General features: G+C 59.3%; 1 non-coding gene across 1 annotated transcript; it reads right to left on the bottom strand.

Annotated features, from left to right (window-relative positions):
* Positions 1–1,760: 1,760 nt before the first annotated feature.
* Positions 1,761–1,879, bottom strand: LOC131866667 (5S ribosomal RNA). Its single transcript, XR_009365268.1, has one exon. It is a non-coding gene; the product is annotated as a 5S ribosomal RNA (ribosomal RNA).
* Between the last annotated feature and the right edge of the window lie 10,621 nt (positions 1,880–12,500).

Below are 12,500 nucleotides of genomic sequence, written 5' to 3'. Positions count from 1 at the left end.
CTTCGCCGGGGTGGGCACCTCGGCTGGGTTGCGCGCCCTGGTGCGCACCAAGGAGCGCTCCGAAGTGTGCTCCAAGGTGCGGCGTGCACGAAGTCGGAGCCCGGTTTGCCCCGGGTGCGCACCTCGCGTGCACCTTGGCGCGGTGGGCACCATGGCGTGCACGAAGTCGGAGCCCGGTTTGCCCCGGGTGCGCACCCCGCGTGCACCTTCGCCGGGGTGGGCACCTCGGCTGGGTTGCGCGCCCTGGTGCGCACCAAGGAGCGCTCCGAAGTGTGCTCCAAGGTGCGGCGTGCACGAAGTCGGAGCCCGGTTTGCCCCGGGTGCGCACCTCGCGTGCACCTTCGCCGCGGTGGGCACCTTGGCTGGGTTGGGCACCATTGAGCGCTCCGAAGTGTGCTCCAAGGTGCGCACCATGGCCCTCCAAGGTGCGCAGCATGGCGTGCACGAAGTCGGAGCCCGGTTTGCCCCGGGTGCGCACCTCGCGTGCACCTTCGCCAGGGTGGGCACCTCGGTGCGCACACCTTCTCAATGTTTTCTTGCCTTTTCTGGAAATTGGTGAAGGCAGCGCATCAAAGGTGCGCACCTCGGTGTGCTCCGAGGTGCGAACCCGAGAGCGCTCCGAGGTGCCCACGAAGTCGAAAGTCGGGTTAATTGCATTGTTTTCCCCGGGTGCGCTCCGAGGTGCGCAACATCGGTGCGCACCAAGGAGGGCTCCGAAGTGTGCTCCAAGGTGCGCACGATTCGGAGCTCGGTTTGCCCGGGGTGCGCACACCTTGGCTGGGTTGCGCACCCTTTGTGCGCTCCAAGGTGCGCACGAAGTCGGAGCTCGGTTTGCCCCGGGTGCGCACCTTCGCCAGGGTGCGCACCTTGATGCGCACGCCTTGGCTGGGCTGCGCACCTTGGTGGGCGCCATGGTGCGCACCTTTCGTGCGCTCCAAGGTGCGCACGAAGTCGGAGCTCGGTTTGCCCCGGGTGCGCACCTTGGTGGGCGCCATGGTGCACTCCGAGGTGCCCAAGATTGGTGCGCACCAAGGAGCGCTCCGAAGTGCGCTCCAAGGTGCGCAGGTGCGCGCGAAGTCGAAAGTTGGGTTAATTGTCCGGTTTGCCTCGGGTGCGCACCTTGCGTGCACCTTCGCCAGGGTGGGCGCCTTGGTGCGCACACCTTGGCTGGGCTGCGCACCCGGGCGCGCACACCTTGGCACCCGCGTTTCCTTCATTTTAAATTTTTTTTTTTTACAATCTCTCAAGTGGGAAATTCTATAATCTCAACTTTTTTTGCCTTTTCAGGAAACTTTTGAATGGAGCGCATCATTGGTGCGCTCCGAAGTGTGCTCCAAGGTGCGCACCTCTGGTGTGCTCCAAAGCTCTCTCTAGCTGCGTGCACCTGCCCCGGCCGCGCACCCGGCCCCGCCCAGCTTCGCTCACCTGTCCCGGGCGTCTGGTGCGGAACCTTAGAGTAAGAAACATCACCGTGCACCTTGGCCAACGTGCGCGACTCGACCGAGCGCGCACTGGCCGAGGTGCACACCGATTTCACCTGGGTGCGCGCGCAGCACCTCGGGCGCACCGGGGTGCGCGCACAACGCCCGGGTTGCACCGTGGCCTGTGTGCTCGGGGCGCCTCGGGTGCGCGCTCGGTGTCGCCCCCGCGCGCGCGGTAGTGCGGGCAGCGCACCCCGGCCCGGCCCGGCCCCGACGAGAACGCAAACGGGCAAAAGGTTTATTCAAATAGCATTGCGACGCCCGGCGAAAAACTAAAAAAGGGTGCAACACCGGGACTTCCCGGGAGGTCACCCATCCCAGTACTACTCCGGCCCAAGCGCGCTTAACTGCGGAGTTCTGATGGGATCCGGTGCACTAACGCTGGTATGATCGCACCCGTTATGAGCTTGTCGCAGTGTGTACTTAGCAAACCGCGACCCACGTGCGAATCCACCCCGGCCACCCACCCCCGTCGAGGTGCACACCCTCCCTCGCGAAGTGCGCCCCGTTCGCCAAGTGTGAGCCCTGCCCGGGTGCGCGCACCTTGCTAGGGCGTCGGGTGTGCACCCGGCCCGGCCTACGTGCGTGCACCTGGACGGGGCGTCGTGTGCGTGCAGTGTCCCGTCTGCAACGCGGTGCCCACACACCACCTCGGGCGCAACGACCTGCGCTCACATGTGGGCCGAGTGCACCTTGGTGCATGTTCGGGGCGCCTCGGGTGCACGCTCGATCTTGCCCCGGTGCACCAAGGCGCTCGGTTTGCCCCGGGTGCGCACTTGGTGCAAGGTGGGCACCCAAAATAGGGATCAAGCACCAAAACACAAGTTTCGGGATGCAAAATGGGACCCAAGGACCACAAATGCGTTCCAAGACCCATGATGGGTCCACGAGAACAAAAATGTGTTCCGAGACTTAATAAACAAATATTGGGTTTTAGGAGAAGAAACATGCTCTGATGCCCAAAACGAGAATCGACCCCGAAAAGGCCACAGGCCAAAAGTGGGATGCGAGACAAAAAAAAATGGGACCCGAGGACCAAAATTGGGTTCCCAGGTCGAAGACAGGGCAACCGGACAAGAAACGACCTCTAAGGCTCGAAATGAGTCCCGACGACTAAAACTTGACAAGAAGCACCCATCAGGCACCCAACTCGACACCCATGGGATGCCGACCCACCCGGGCTTCCACCTAGCACACCTTGGCACCCACCCACCCTCGCACCCAACCTCGCACCCAACTTAGCACCTTTGAACCCACATTGGCACTCACCCTGACCCTGGCACCTTGGAACCCACATTGGCACTCACCTTGACCCTGGCACCCACCTTTGCACTCACCTTGGGACCCACCCTGGCTCCCACCTCGGCACCCACCCAGACACCCACCTTGGTTCCTTGGCACCCACCTTGGATCCTTGGCACCCACCCCGACACCCACCTTGGCACGCAACTTGGCTACTTGCCACCCACCTTGGCTCCTTGACGCCCACCCCGACAACCACCCCGTGACCTACCCTGGCTAGGGTTGGTGCACACCCACCCTGGTGCCCACCTTGGCACCCACCCCATGACCCACCTTGGCACGCACCTTAGTACCCACCCTGTTACCCACCCTAGGACCCACCCCGTGACCCACCTTGGCCAGGGTGGGTGCACCCACCCTGGTGCCCACCTTGGCACCCACCCATCCTAGCACCCAGCCTGTGACCGGGCTTGGAACCCAACCTTGCACCCGTCTTGGCCAGTGTGGGTGCGCACCCATCCTGGCACCCACGTTGTGACACACCCTTTAACCCACGCACCCTAGCAGCCACGTTGGCACCCACCTTGGAACACAACCTAGCAACTTGGCACCCACCCCGTGACCCACCTTGGCATCCACCATAGCAGTCGCCCACTTGGCACCCACCTTGGAACCCAAGTTGGCACCCACCTCGGCACCCACCTTGACACTTGTGGACCCACCTTGCCACTCACCCTAGCATCGACCCATCCTAGCACCCACCCTGGCACCTTTGCACCCTAGCACTCACCCATCCTAGCACCTAACCTGTGACCCACCTTGACACTCACCCTCGCACCCACCTTGGAACCCAACCTAGCACCCACCCACCCTGACACCAACCCTAGCACCTACCCACCCTTGCACCCACCCTGTGACCCATCTTGGCACCCACCCATCCTACCACTCAACCTATCACCCACCTTCTCACCCACCTTGGCATCCACCTTAGCACCCACCCACACTGGCACCTTGGCACCCACCTCGGGCAAGGTGGGTGCACACCCACCCTGACACCCAATTTAGAACCAACCGAGCATGTTACCCACCTTGGCACCCACATTGCAGCCCACCCTAGTACCCACCCTATGACCCACATTGGCATCCACACCCTAGCACCCAGGCACCTCGACACCCGCCTTGACACGCACCCTAGCACTAAACCTGTGACCCACCTTGGAACTCACCCTAGAACCCACCCACCCTGTGAACCACCTTGGCATCCACCTTAGCACCCACCCACCTTGGCACCCACTCTAGCACTCACCCATCCTAACACCCAACTTGTTACCCACCTTGGCACCCGCCCTCGCGTCCACCTTGAAACCCACCCTAGCACCCACCCACGCAGGAGCCCACCTTGGCACCCAACCTAACACCCACGCATCCTGGCACCCAACTTGTGACCCACCTTGGAACCCACCCTAGTACCCACCTTTGAACCCACTATATCACCAACCCACCTTGGCACCCACCCTATGACCCTCTTTGGAATCCACCCTAGCACGCACCCACCCTGGCACCCACCATGGAGCGCACCCTAGCACCCACCCACCTCGGCACGCACCTCAACACCCACCTTGGTGTGCGCACTGCGCCAACCTCTCAAAGACCCTATGTGGTGCGCTCCAAAGTGTACACCTTTGGTGCGCTCCAAGGTGCGCACCTTTGGTGCACACCGAGGTGCACACCAAAGTGTGCACCGAGGTGAGCACCAAAGTGCACTCCAAGGTGCACACCAAGGCGTGCACCTTTGGTGCGGTCAATGCAAACGAATTCGGAAGTTGGGGTCGATGTCCTAATCGCTGCTGCAGACTACACGTATGAGAATCGGACAAATAGCTTTATATAGGGGAGGTGTTGCGTTTGATGGGTCGACTCCCCTGGTTGTGTGCACTGCACCAACTTCAAAGACCCTGTCTTGTTTAAGAAGTCAAAAGTTGGGGTGGATGTCCTAATCATTGCTGCAGTCTACGCATGTATGAGAATCAGACAAATAGCTTATATAGGGGAGGTGTTGCATTCGGTGGGTTGACTCCCCTGGTTGTGCGCACTGCGCCAACCTCAAAGACCCCGCATAGCAGAAGAAGTCGGAAGTCGGATTTTGGTGAGCACCAAGGCGTGCACCTTTGGTGCGGTCAACGCAGACGAATTCAGAAGTTGGGGTGGATGTCCTAATCGTTGTTGCAGGCTACACATGTATGAGAATCAGACAAATAGCTTATATAGGGGAGGTGTTGGGTTTGATGGGTCAACTCCCTTGGTTGTGCGCATTACGCCAACCTCAAAGACCTTGTTTTCGTTAAGAAGTCAAAAGTTGGGGTCAATGTCCTAATGGCTCCTGTAGGCTACACATGTATGAGAATCGGACAAATAGCTTATATAGGGGAGGTGTTGGGTTTGATGGGTCGACTCCCCTGGTTGTGCGCATTACGTCAACCTCAAAGACCTTGTTTTCGTTAAGAAGTCAAAAGTTGGGGTCGATGTCCTAATTGCTCCTGTAGACTACACATGTATGAGAATCAGACAAATAGCTTATATAGGGGAGGTGTTGGGTTTGATGGGTTGACTCCCCTAGTTGTTCGCATTACACCAACCTCAAAGACCTTGTTTTCGTTTAGAAGCCGAAAGTTGGGGTCGATGTCCTAATTGCTCCTGCAGGCTACGCATGTATGAGAATCAGACAAATAGCTTATATAGGGGAGGTGTTGGGTTTGATGGGTCGACTCCCCTGGTTGTGCGCATTGCGCCAACCTCAAAGACCCTGCATTGCGGATGAAGTCGAAAGTCAGAGTTTGGTGTGCTACAAGGTGTGGTCGAAGGTGCTCACCTAGGTGTGCACCTTTGGAGCGCAGGAAAAGTGCCCTCCAAAAGTGCGCACCTTTGGAGTGCACAAAAGTGCCCTCCAAAAGTGCGCACCTTTGGAGCGCACAAAAGTGCCCTCCAAAAAGTGCCCTCCAAAAGTGCGCACCTTTGGAGCGCACAAAAGTGCCCTCCAAAAAGTGCCCTCCAAAAGTGCGCACCTTTGGAGTGCAGAAAAGTGCCCTCCAAAAAGTGCCCTCCAAAAGTGTGCACCTTTGGAGTGCACAAAAGTGCCCTCCAAAAGTGCGCACCTTTGGAGCGCAGAAAAGTGCCCTCCAAAAAGTGCCCTCCAAAAGTGCGCACCTTTGGAGCGCAGAAAAGTGCCCTCCAAAAAGTGCCCTCCAAAAGTGCGCACCTTTGGAGCGCAGAAAAGTGCCCTCCAAAAAGTGCCCTCCAAAAGTGCGCACCTTTGGAGCGCACAAAAGTGCCCTCCAAAAAGTGCCCTCCAAAAGTGCGCACCTTTGGAGCGCACAAAAGTGCCCTCCAAAAGTGCGCACCTTTGGAGCGCACAAAAGTGCCCTCCAAAAGTGCGCACTTTTGGTGCGCACCAAGGCGCTGGTTCGGTCGTTGCAGGCGAGTTCGGAAGTTGGGGTCGATGTCCTGAGCGGAGGTGCAAACTACACAGGTGTCGGAATCGGACAAATAGCTTATATAGGGGAGGTGTATGCTTCGATGGGTCGACTCCCCAGGTTGAGCGCACCGCGCCAACCTCAAAGACCCTACGGTATGGATGAAGTCGGAAGTTGGGTCCGATGACCGATTCGATTAGTAGGTATGCTCATGAGGTCGGAATTTGGGTCCGATGACCTGCCATGTGCAGGAAGGCGAATGTTGGCACTGTGCGTTGCAAGGTGCACACCAAGGTGCTGGTGCGGTCTTTTTAGTCGAGTTCGGAAGTTGGGGTCGATGTCCTGATCGGAGGTGCAAGCTACACAGGTGTGGGAATCGGACAAATAGCTTATATAGGGGAGGTGTATGCTTCGTTGGGTCGACTCCCCGGGTTGAGCGCACCGCGCCAACCTCAAAGACCCTACGGTATGGATGAAGTCGGAAGTTGGGTCCGATGACCGATTCGATATGTAGGCATACTCGCGAGGTCGGAATTTGGGTCCGATGACCTGCCATGTGCAGGAAGGCGAATGTTGGCACTGTGCGTTGCAAGGTGCGCACCAAGGCGCTGGTTCGGTCGTTGCAGGCGAGTTCGGAAGTTGGGGTCGATGTCCTGATCGGAGGTGCAAACTACACAGGTGTGGGAATCGGACAAATAGCTTATATAGGGGAGGTGTATGCTTCGTTGGGTCGACTCCCCGGGTTGAGCGCACCGCGCCAACCTCAAAGACCCTACGGTATGGATGAAGTCGGAAGTTGTGTCCGATGACCGATTCGATATGTAGGCATACTCGCGAGGTCGGAATTTGGGTCCGATGACCTGCCATGTGCAGGAAGGCGAATGTTGGGACTGTGCGTCGCAAGGTGCGCACCAAGGCGCTGGTGCCGTCGTTGCAGTCGAGTTCGGAAGTTGGGGTCGATGTCCTGGTCAGAGGTGCAAACTACACAGGTGTGGGAATCGGACAAATAGCTTATATAGGGGAGGTGTATGCTTCGATGGGTCGACTCCCCGGGTTGAGCGCACCGCGCCAACCTCAAAGACCCTACAGTATGGATGAAGTCGGAAGTTGGGTCCGATGACCGATTCGATACGTAGGCATATTGGCGAGGTCTGAATTTGTGTCCGATGACCTGCCATGCGCAGGAAGGCGGAATTTGGGTCCGATGACCGAGTTGATGGCGTGCCATGCGCAGAAAGGCGGAATTTGGGTCCGATGACCGAGTTGATGTTGATGGCCCGCCATGCACAGGAAGGCGGAATTTGGGTCCGATGACCGATTTGAAGGCGTGCCATGCGCAGAAAGGCGGAGTTTGGGTCCGATGACCGAGTTGATATTGATGGCCCGCCATGCGCAGGAAGGCGGAATTTGGGTCCGATGACCTGACATACGCATGGAGTCCGACTCGGGGGCCGATGTTCGATTCGATGACTTGCATTGTGGGTAAAGTCGGAAGTTGTGGTCTTTGACCCGATTCGATGACCAGACTTCGGCTGCTTGAGAATCGGACAAATAACTTATATAGGGGAGGTAGTGTTCTCGAGCATCCTCCCCCCGTGCCCGTTTATGTCGATTGATGCTGGTGCTCGACTGGTTGGAGCGCTCGGATGCAAAAATCTTGCACCAGGATTTATCGATTGTGATGGACACGGCAAGTCTCCTGATTGCTATGCAGGAGCTCATCGTGAATCTCTATGCGGCCTTGGTATGGACTCGACCTGCGGAATGGTTCGGCAATGGTAGTCGCTCCAACACGTCCTTGCAATGGCCACAGAGGTGATTCGACTAGAGCTCCAGTCTAGCTTTTGGGTTGCTTGGCGGACTGGTATAGCCGCGATCGAGTTCCGGCCATGAACGTTTTAGATAGCTCTTGGGCTTTCTGGGACGGAAGTCGGAAGTTTGGGCTGTTGTCCGATTTGATGACCATTCTTCGGATGTGTGAGAATCGGACAAATAACTTATATAGGGGACTGTGTTGTCTCACGCAGCCCCCTCCGTGCCCCTCTATCTCGACCGATGTTGGTGCTTGAAAGGGTTGGGATCGCTCGGATTTATAAACGTGCACCACCATTTGTCGAGTGTGAGGGACGCGGCAGGTCTCCTAAATGCTATACGGGCGCTCTCTGAGAATCTCTATCCGGCCTCGACACAGACTAGTCTTGCTGAATGGTTTGGCACTGGTAGTCGATCCAACACGTCGTTGTTGTGGCCGCCTAGGCGATTCGATTCGAGCCCCCGTCTAGCTTTTGGGTTGCTTGGCGGATTTTGCCCTATCCGCAAGTGAGCTCGGTCCCTAAACGTTCGAGAAACCCGATTGCTATGCGCCGACTCTCTTTCTTGCGAGCCTCCATCTAGCTTTTGGGTCTCTACGGAACGGAAGTCGGAATCTGGGACCGTTGTTTGATTCGACGAGGCAGACTACGGTTGTGCGAGAATCGGACAAATAACTTATATAGGGGAGGTGTTGACTGGAGCATTCTCCCCCGTGCCCCTCTAACTCGACCAATGCTGGCGCTCGAACGGTGGTAGCGCTCGGATTTTCGTTGAGCGCCAGCATTGGTCGATTTAGAGGGGCATGCGAGATTCCCGAATGCTATGCGAGGGCTCTAACGGAAATGTCTATTGGTTTCGGTATGGATGCAATTGCGAGTGGTTCGGCAAAGGTAGTCGTTCCGATGCGTCCATGTCGTGGCCAAATCGATAATTCGATTTGAGCCCTCGTATAGCATTTGGGTCTCTCGATGTGATTCCGCATTCCAGTCCCTTTGGGCACTGCTTGAGCCGCATCCCAGGGGGTTCCCTTCCCAATAATCTGCCTCGCAACCCGATTGCTATGCGGTGAGGCTCCTCGGCCGCCTCGGAACTATCTGTGTATCAGACGCATCGCGGGATAAGGGGTTGGCAACGGTAGTCGCCCCAAGCGCGTCCGATGCTTGGACCATTCCGAGGCGGCCCTGAAGCCTCTTCCGTCTAGCCGTTGGGTCCTTCTCGCCGCATCCCTTGCCTCGCACCCCGATTGCTATGCGGTGAGGCTCCTCGGCCGCCTTGGAACTATCTGTGTATCAGACGCATCGCGGGATAAGGGGTTGTCACTGGTAGTCGCCCCAAGCGCGTCCGATGCTTGGACCATTCCGAGGCGGCCCTGAAGCCTCTTCCGTCTAGCCGTTGGGTCCTTCTCGCCGCATCCCTCGACTCGCACCCCGATTGCTATGCGGTGAGGCTCCTCGGCCGCCTTGGAACTATCTGTGTATCGGACGCGTCGCGGGATAAGGGGTTGTCACTGGTAGTCGCCCCAAGCGCGTCCGATGCTTGGACCATTCCGAGGCGGCCCTGAAGCCTCTTCCGTCTAGCCGTTGGGTCCTTCTCGCCGCATCCCTCGCCTCGCACCCCGATTGCTATGCGGTGAGGCTCCTCGGCCGCCTTGGAACTATCTGTGTATCGGACGCGTCGCGGGATAAGGGGTTGTCACTGGTAGTCGCCCCAAGCGCGTGCGATGCATGGACCATTCCCAGGCGGCCCTGAAGCCTCTTCCGTCTAGCCGTTGGGTCCTTCTCGCCGCATCCCTCGCCTCGCACCCCGATTGCTATGCGGTGAGGCTCCTCGGCCGCCTTGGAACTATCTGTGTATCGGACGCGTCGCGGGATAAGGGGTTGTCACTGGTAGTCGCCCCAAGCGCGTCCGATGCTTGGACCATTCCGAGGCGGCCCTGAAGCCTCTTCCGTCTAGCCGTTGGGTCCTTCTCGCCGCATCCCTCGCCTCGCACCCCGATTGCTATGCGGTGAGGCTCCTCGGCCGCCTTGGAACTATCTGTGTATCGGACGCGTCGCGGGATAAGGGGTTGTCACTGGTAGTCGCCCCAAGCGCGTCCGATGCTTGGACCATTCCGAGGCGGCCCTGAAGCCTCTTCCGTCTAGCCGTTGGGTCCTTCTCGCCGCATCCCTCGCCTCGCACCCCGATTGCTATGCGGTGAGGCTCCTCGGCCGCCTTGGAACTATCTGTGTATCGGACGCGTCGCGGGATAAGGGGTTGTCACTGGTAGTCGCCCCAAGCGCGTCCGATGCTTGGACCATTCCGAGGCGGCCCTGAAGCCTCTTCCGTCTAGCCGTTGGGTCCTTCTCGCCGCATCCCTCGCCTCGCACCCCGATTGCTATGCGGTGAGGCTCCTCGGCCGCCTTGGAACTATCTGTGTATCGGACGCATCGCGGGATAAGGGGTTGTCACTGGTAGTCGCCCCAAGCGCGTCCGATGCTTGGACCATTCCGAGGCGGCCCTGAAGCCTCTTCCGTCTAGCCGTTGGGTCCTTCTCGCCGCATCCCTCGCCTCGCACCCCGATTGCTATGCGGTGAGGCTCCTCGGCCGCCTTGGAACTATCTGTGTATCGGACGCGTCGCGGGATAAGGGGTTGTCACTGGTAGTCGCCCCAAGCGCGTCCGATGCTTGGACCATTCCGAGGCGGCCCTGAAGCCTCTTCCGTCTAGCCGTTGGGTCCTTCTCGCCGCATCCCTCGCCTCGCACCCCGATTGCTATGCGGTGAGGCTCCTCGGCCGCCTTGGAACTATCTGTGTATCGGACGCGTCGCGGGATAAGGGGTTGTCACTGGTAGTCGCCCCAAGCGCGTCCGATGCTTGGACCATTCCGAGGCGGACCTGAAGCCTCTTCCGTCTAGCCGTTGGGTCCTTCTCGCCGCATCCCTCGCCTCGCACCCCGATTGCTATGCGGTGAGGCTCCTCGGCCGCCTTGGAACTATCTGTGTATCGGACGCGTCGCGGGATAAGGGGTTGTCACTGGTAGTCGCCCCAAGCGCGTCCGATGCTTGGACAATTCCGAGGCGGCCCTGCAGCCTCTTCCGTCTAGCCGTTGGGGCCATCTCGCCGCATCCCCCAGCTCCTCGGCCGCCTCGGAACTATCTGTGTATCGGACGCATCGCGGGATAAGGGGTTGGCAGTGGTAGTCGCCCCAAGCGCGTTCGATGCTTGGACTATTCCGAGGCGGCCCCGCAGCCTCTTCCGTCTACCCTTTGGGGCCATCTCGCCGCATCCCTCGCCTCGCACCCCGATTGCTATGCGGTGAGGCTCCTCGGCCGCCTGGGAACTATCTTCGTATCGGATGCATCGCGGGATAAGGGGTTGTCACTGGTAGTCGCCCCAAGCGCGTCCGATGCTTGGACTATTCCGAGGCGGCCCTGTGGCCTCTTCCGTCTAGCCGTTGGGGCCATCTCGCCGCATCCCTCACCTCGCACCCCCATTGCTATGCGGTGAGGCTCCTCGGCCGCCTTGGAACTGTCTTCGTATCGGAAGCATCGCGGGATAAGGGGTTGTCACTGGTAGTCGCCCCAAGCGCGTCCGATGCTTGGACTATTCCGAGGCGGCCCTGCAGCCTCTTCCGTCTAGCCGTTGGGGCCATCTCGCCGCATCCCCCACCTCGCACCCGGATTGCTATGCGGTGAGGCTCCTCGGCCGCCTTGGAACTATCTTCGTATCGGACGCATCGCGGGATAAGGGGTTGTCACTGGTAGTCGCCCCAAGCGCGTCCGATGCTTGGACTATTCCGACGCGGCCCTGTGGCCTCTTCCGTCTAGCCGTTGGGGCCATCTCGCCGCATCCCCCACCTCGCACCCCGATTGCTATGCGGTGAGGCTCCTCGGCCGCCTTGGAACCATCTTCGTATCGGACGCATCGCGGGATGAGGGGTTGTCACTGGTAGTCGCCCCAAGCGCGTCCGATGCTTGGACCATTCCGAGGCGGCCCTGAAGCCTCTTCCGTCTAGCCGTTGGGGCCTTCCCGCCCCATCCCTCGCCTCGCACCCCCGATTGCTATGCGGTGAGGCTCCTCGGCCGCCTTGGAACCATCTGTGTATCGGACGCATCGCGGGATAAGGGGTTGGCACTGGTAGTCGCCCCAAGCGCGTCCGATGCTTGGAGCATTCCGAGGTGGCCCTGAAGCCTCTTCCGTCTAGCCGTTGGGGCCTTCCCGCCCCATCCCTCGCCTCGCACCCCGATTGATATGCGGTGAGGCTCCTCGGCCGCCTTGGAACTATCTGTGTATCGGACGCATCGCGGGATAAGGGGTTGGCACTGGTAGTCGTCCCAATCGCGTCCGATGCTTGGACCATTCCGAGGCGGCCCTGCAGCCTCTTCCGTTTAGCCGTCGGGGCCTTCCCGCCGCATCCCTCGCCTCGCATCCCGATTCCTATGCGGTGAGTCTTCTCGGCCGCCGCGGAACTATACCTGTTATTGCTACTGCATCCTTCGGCTGGTAACCTCCTCTGC

Source organism: Cryptomeria japonica, unplaced genomic scaffold, assembly GCF_030272615.1.
Source record: "Cryptomeria japonica unplaced genomic scaffold, Sugi_1.0 HiC_scaffold_152, whole genome shotgun sequence".
Taxonomy (NCBI): Eukaryota; Viridiplantae; Streptophyta; class Pinopsida; order Cupressales; family Cupressaceae; genus Cryptomeria; species Cryptomeria japonica.
Note: the sequence above shows the minus strand (reverse complement) of the source record. Positions and strands in the feature narration are given on the sequence as shown.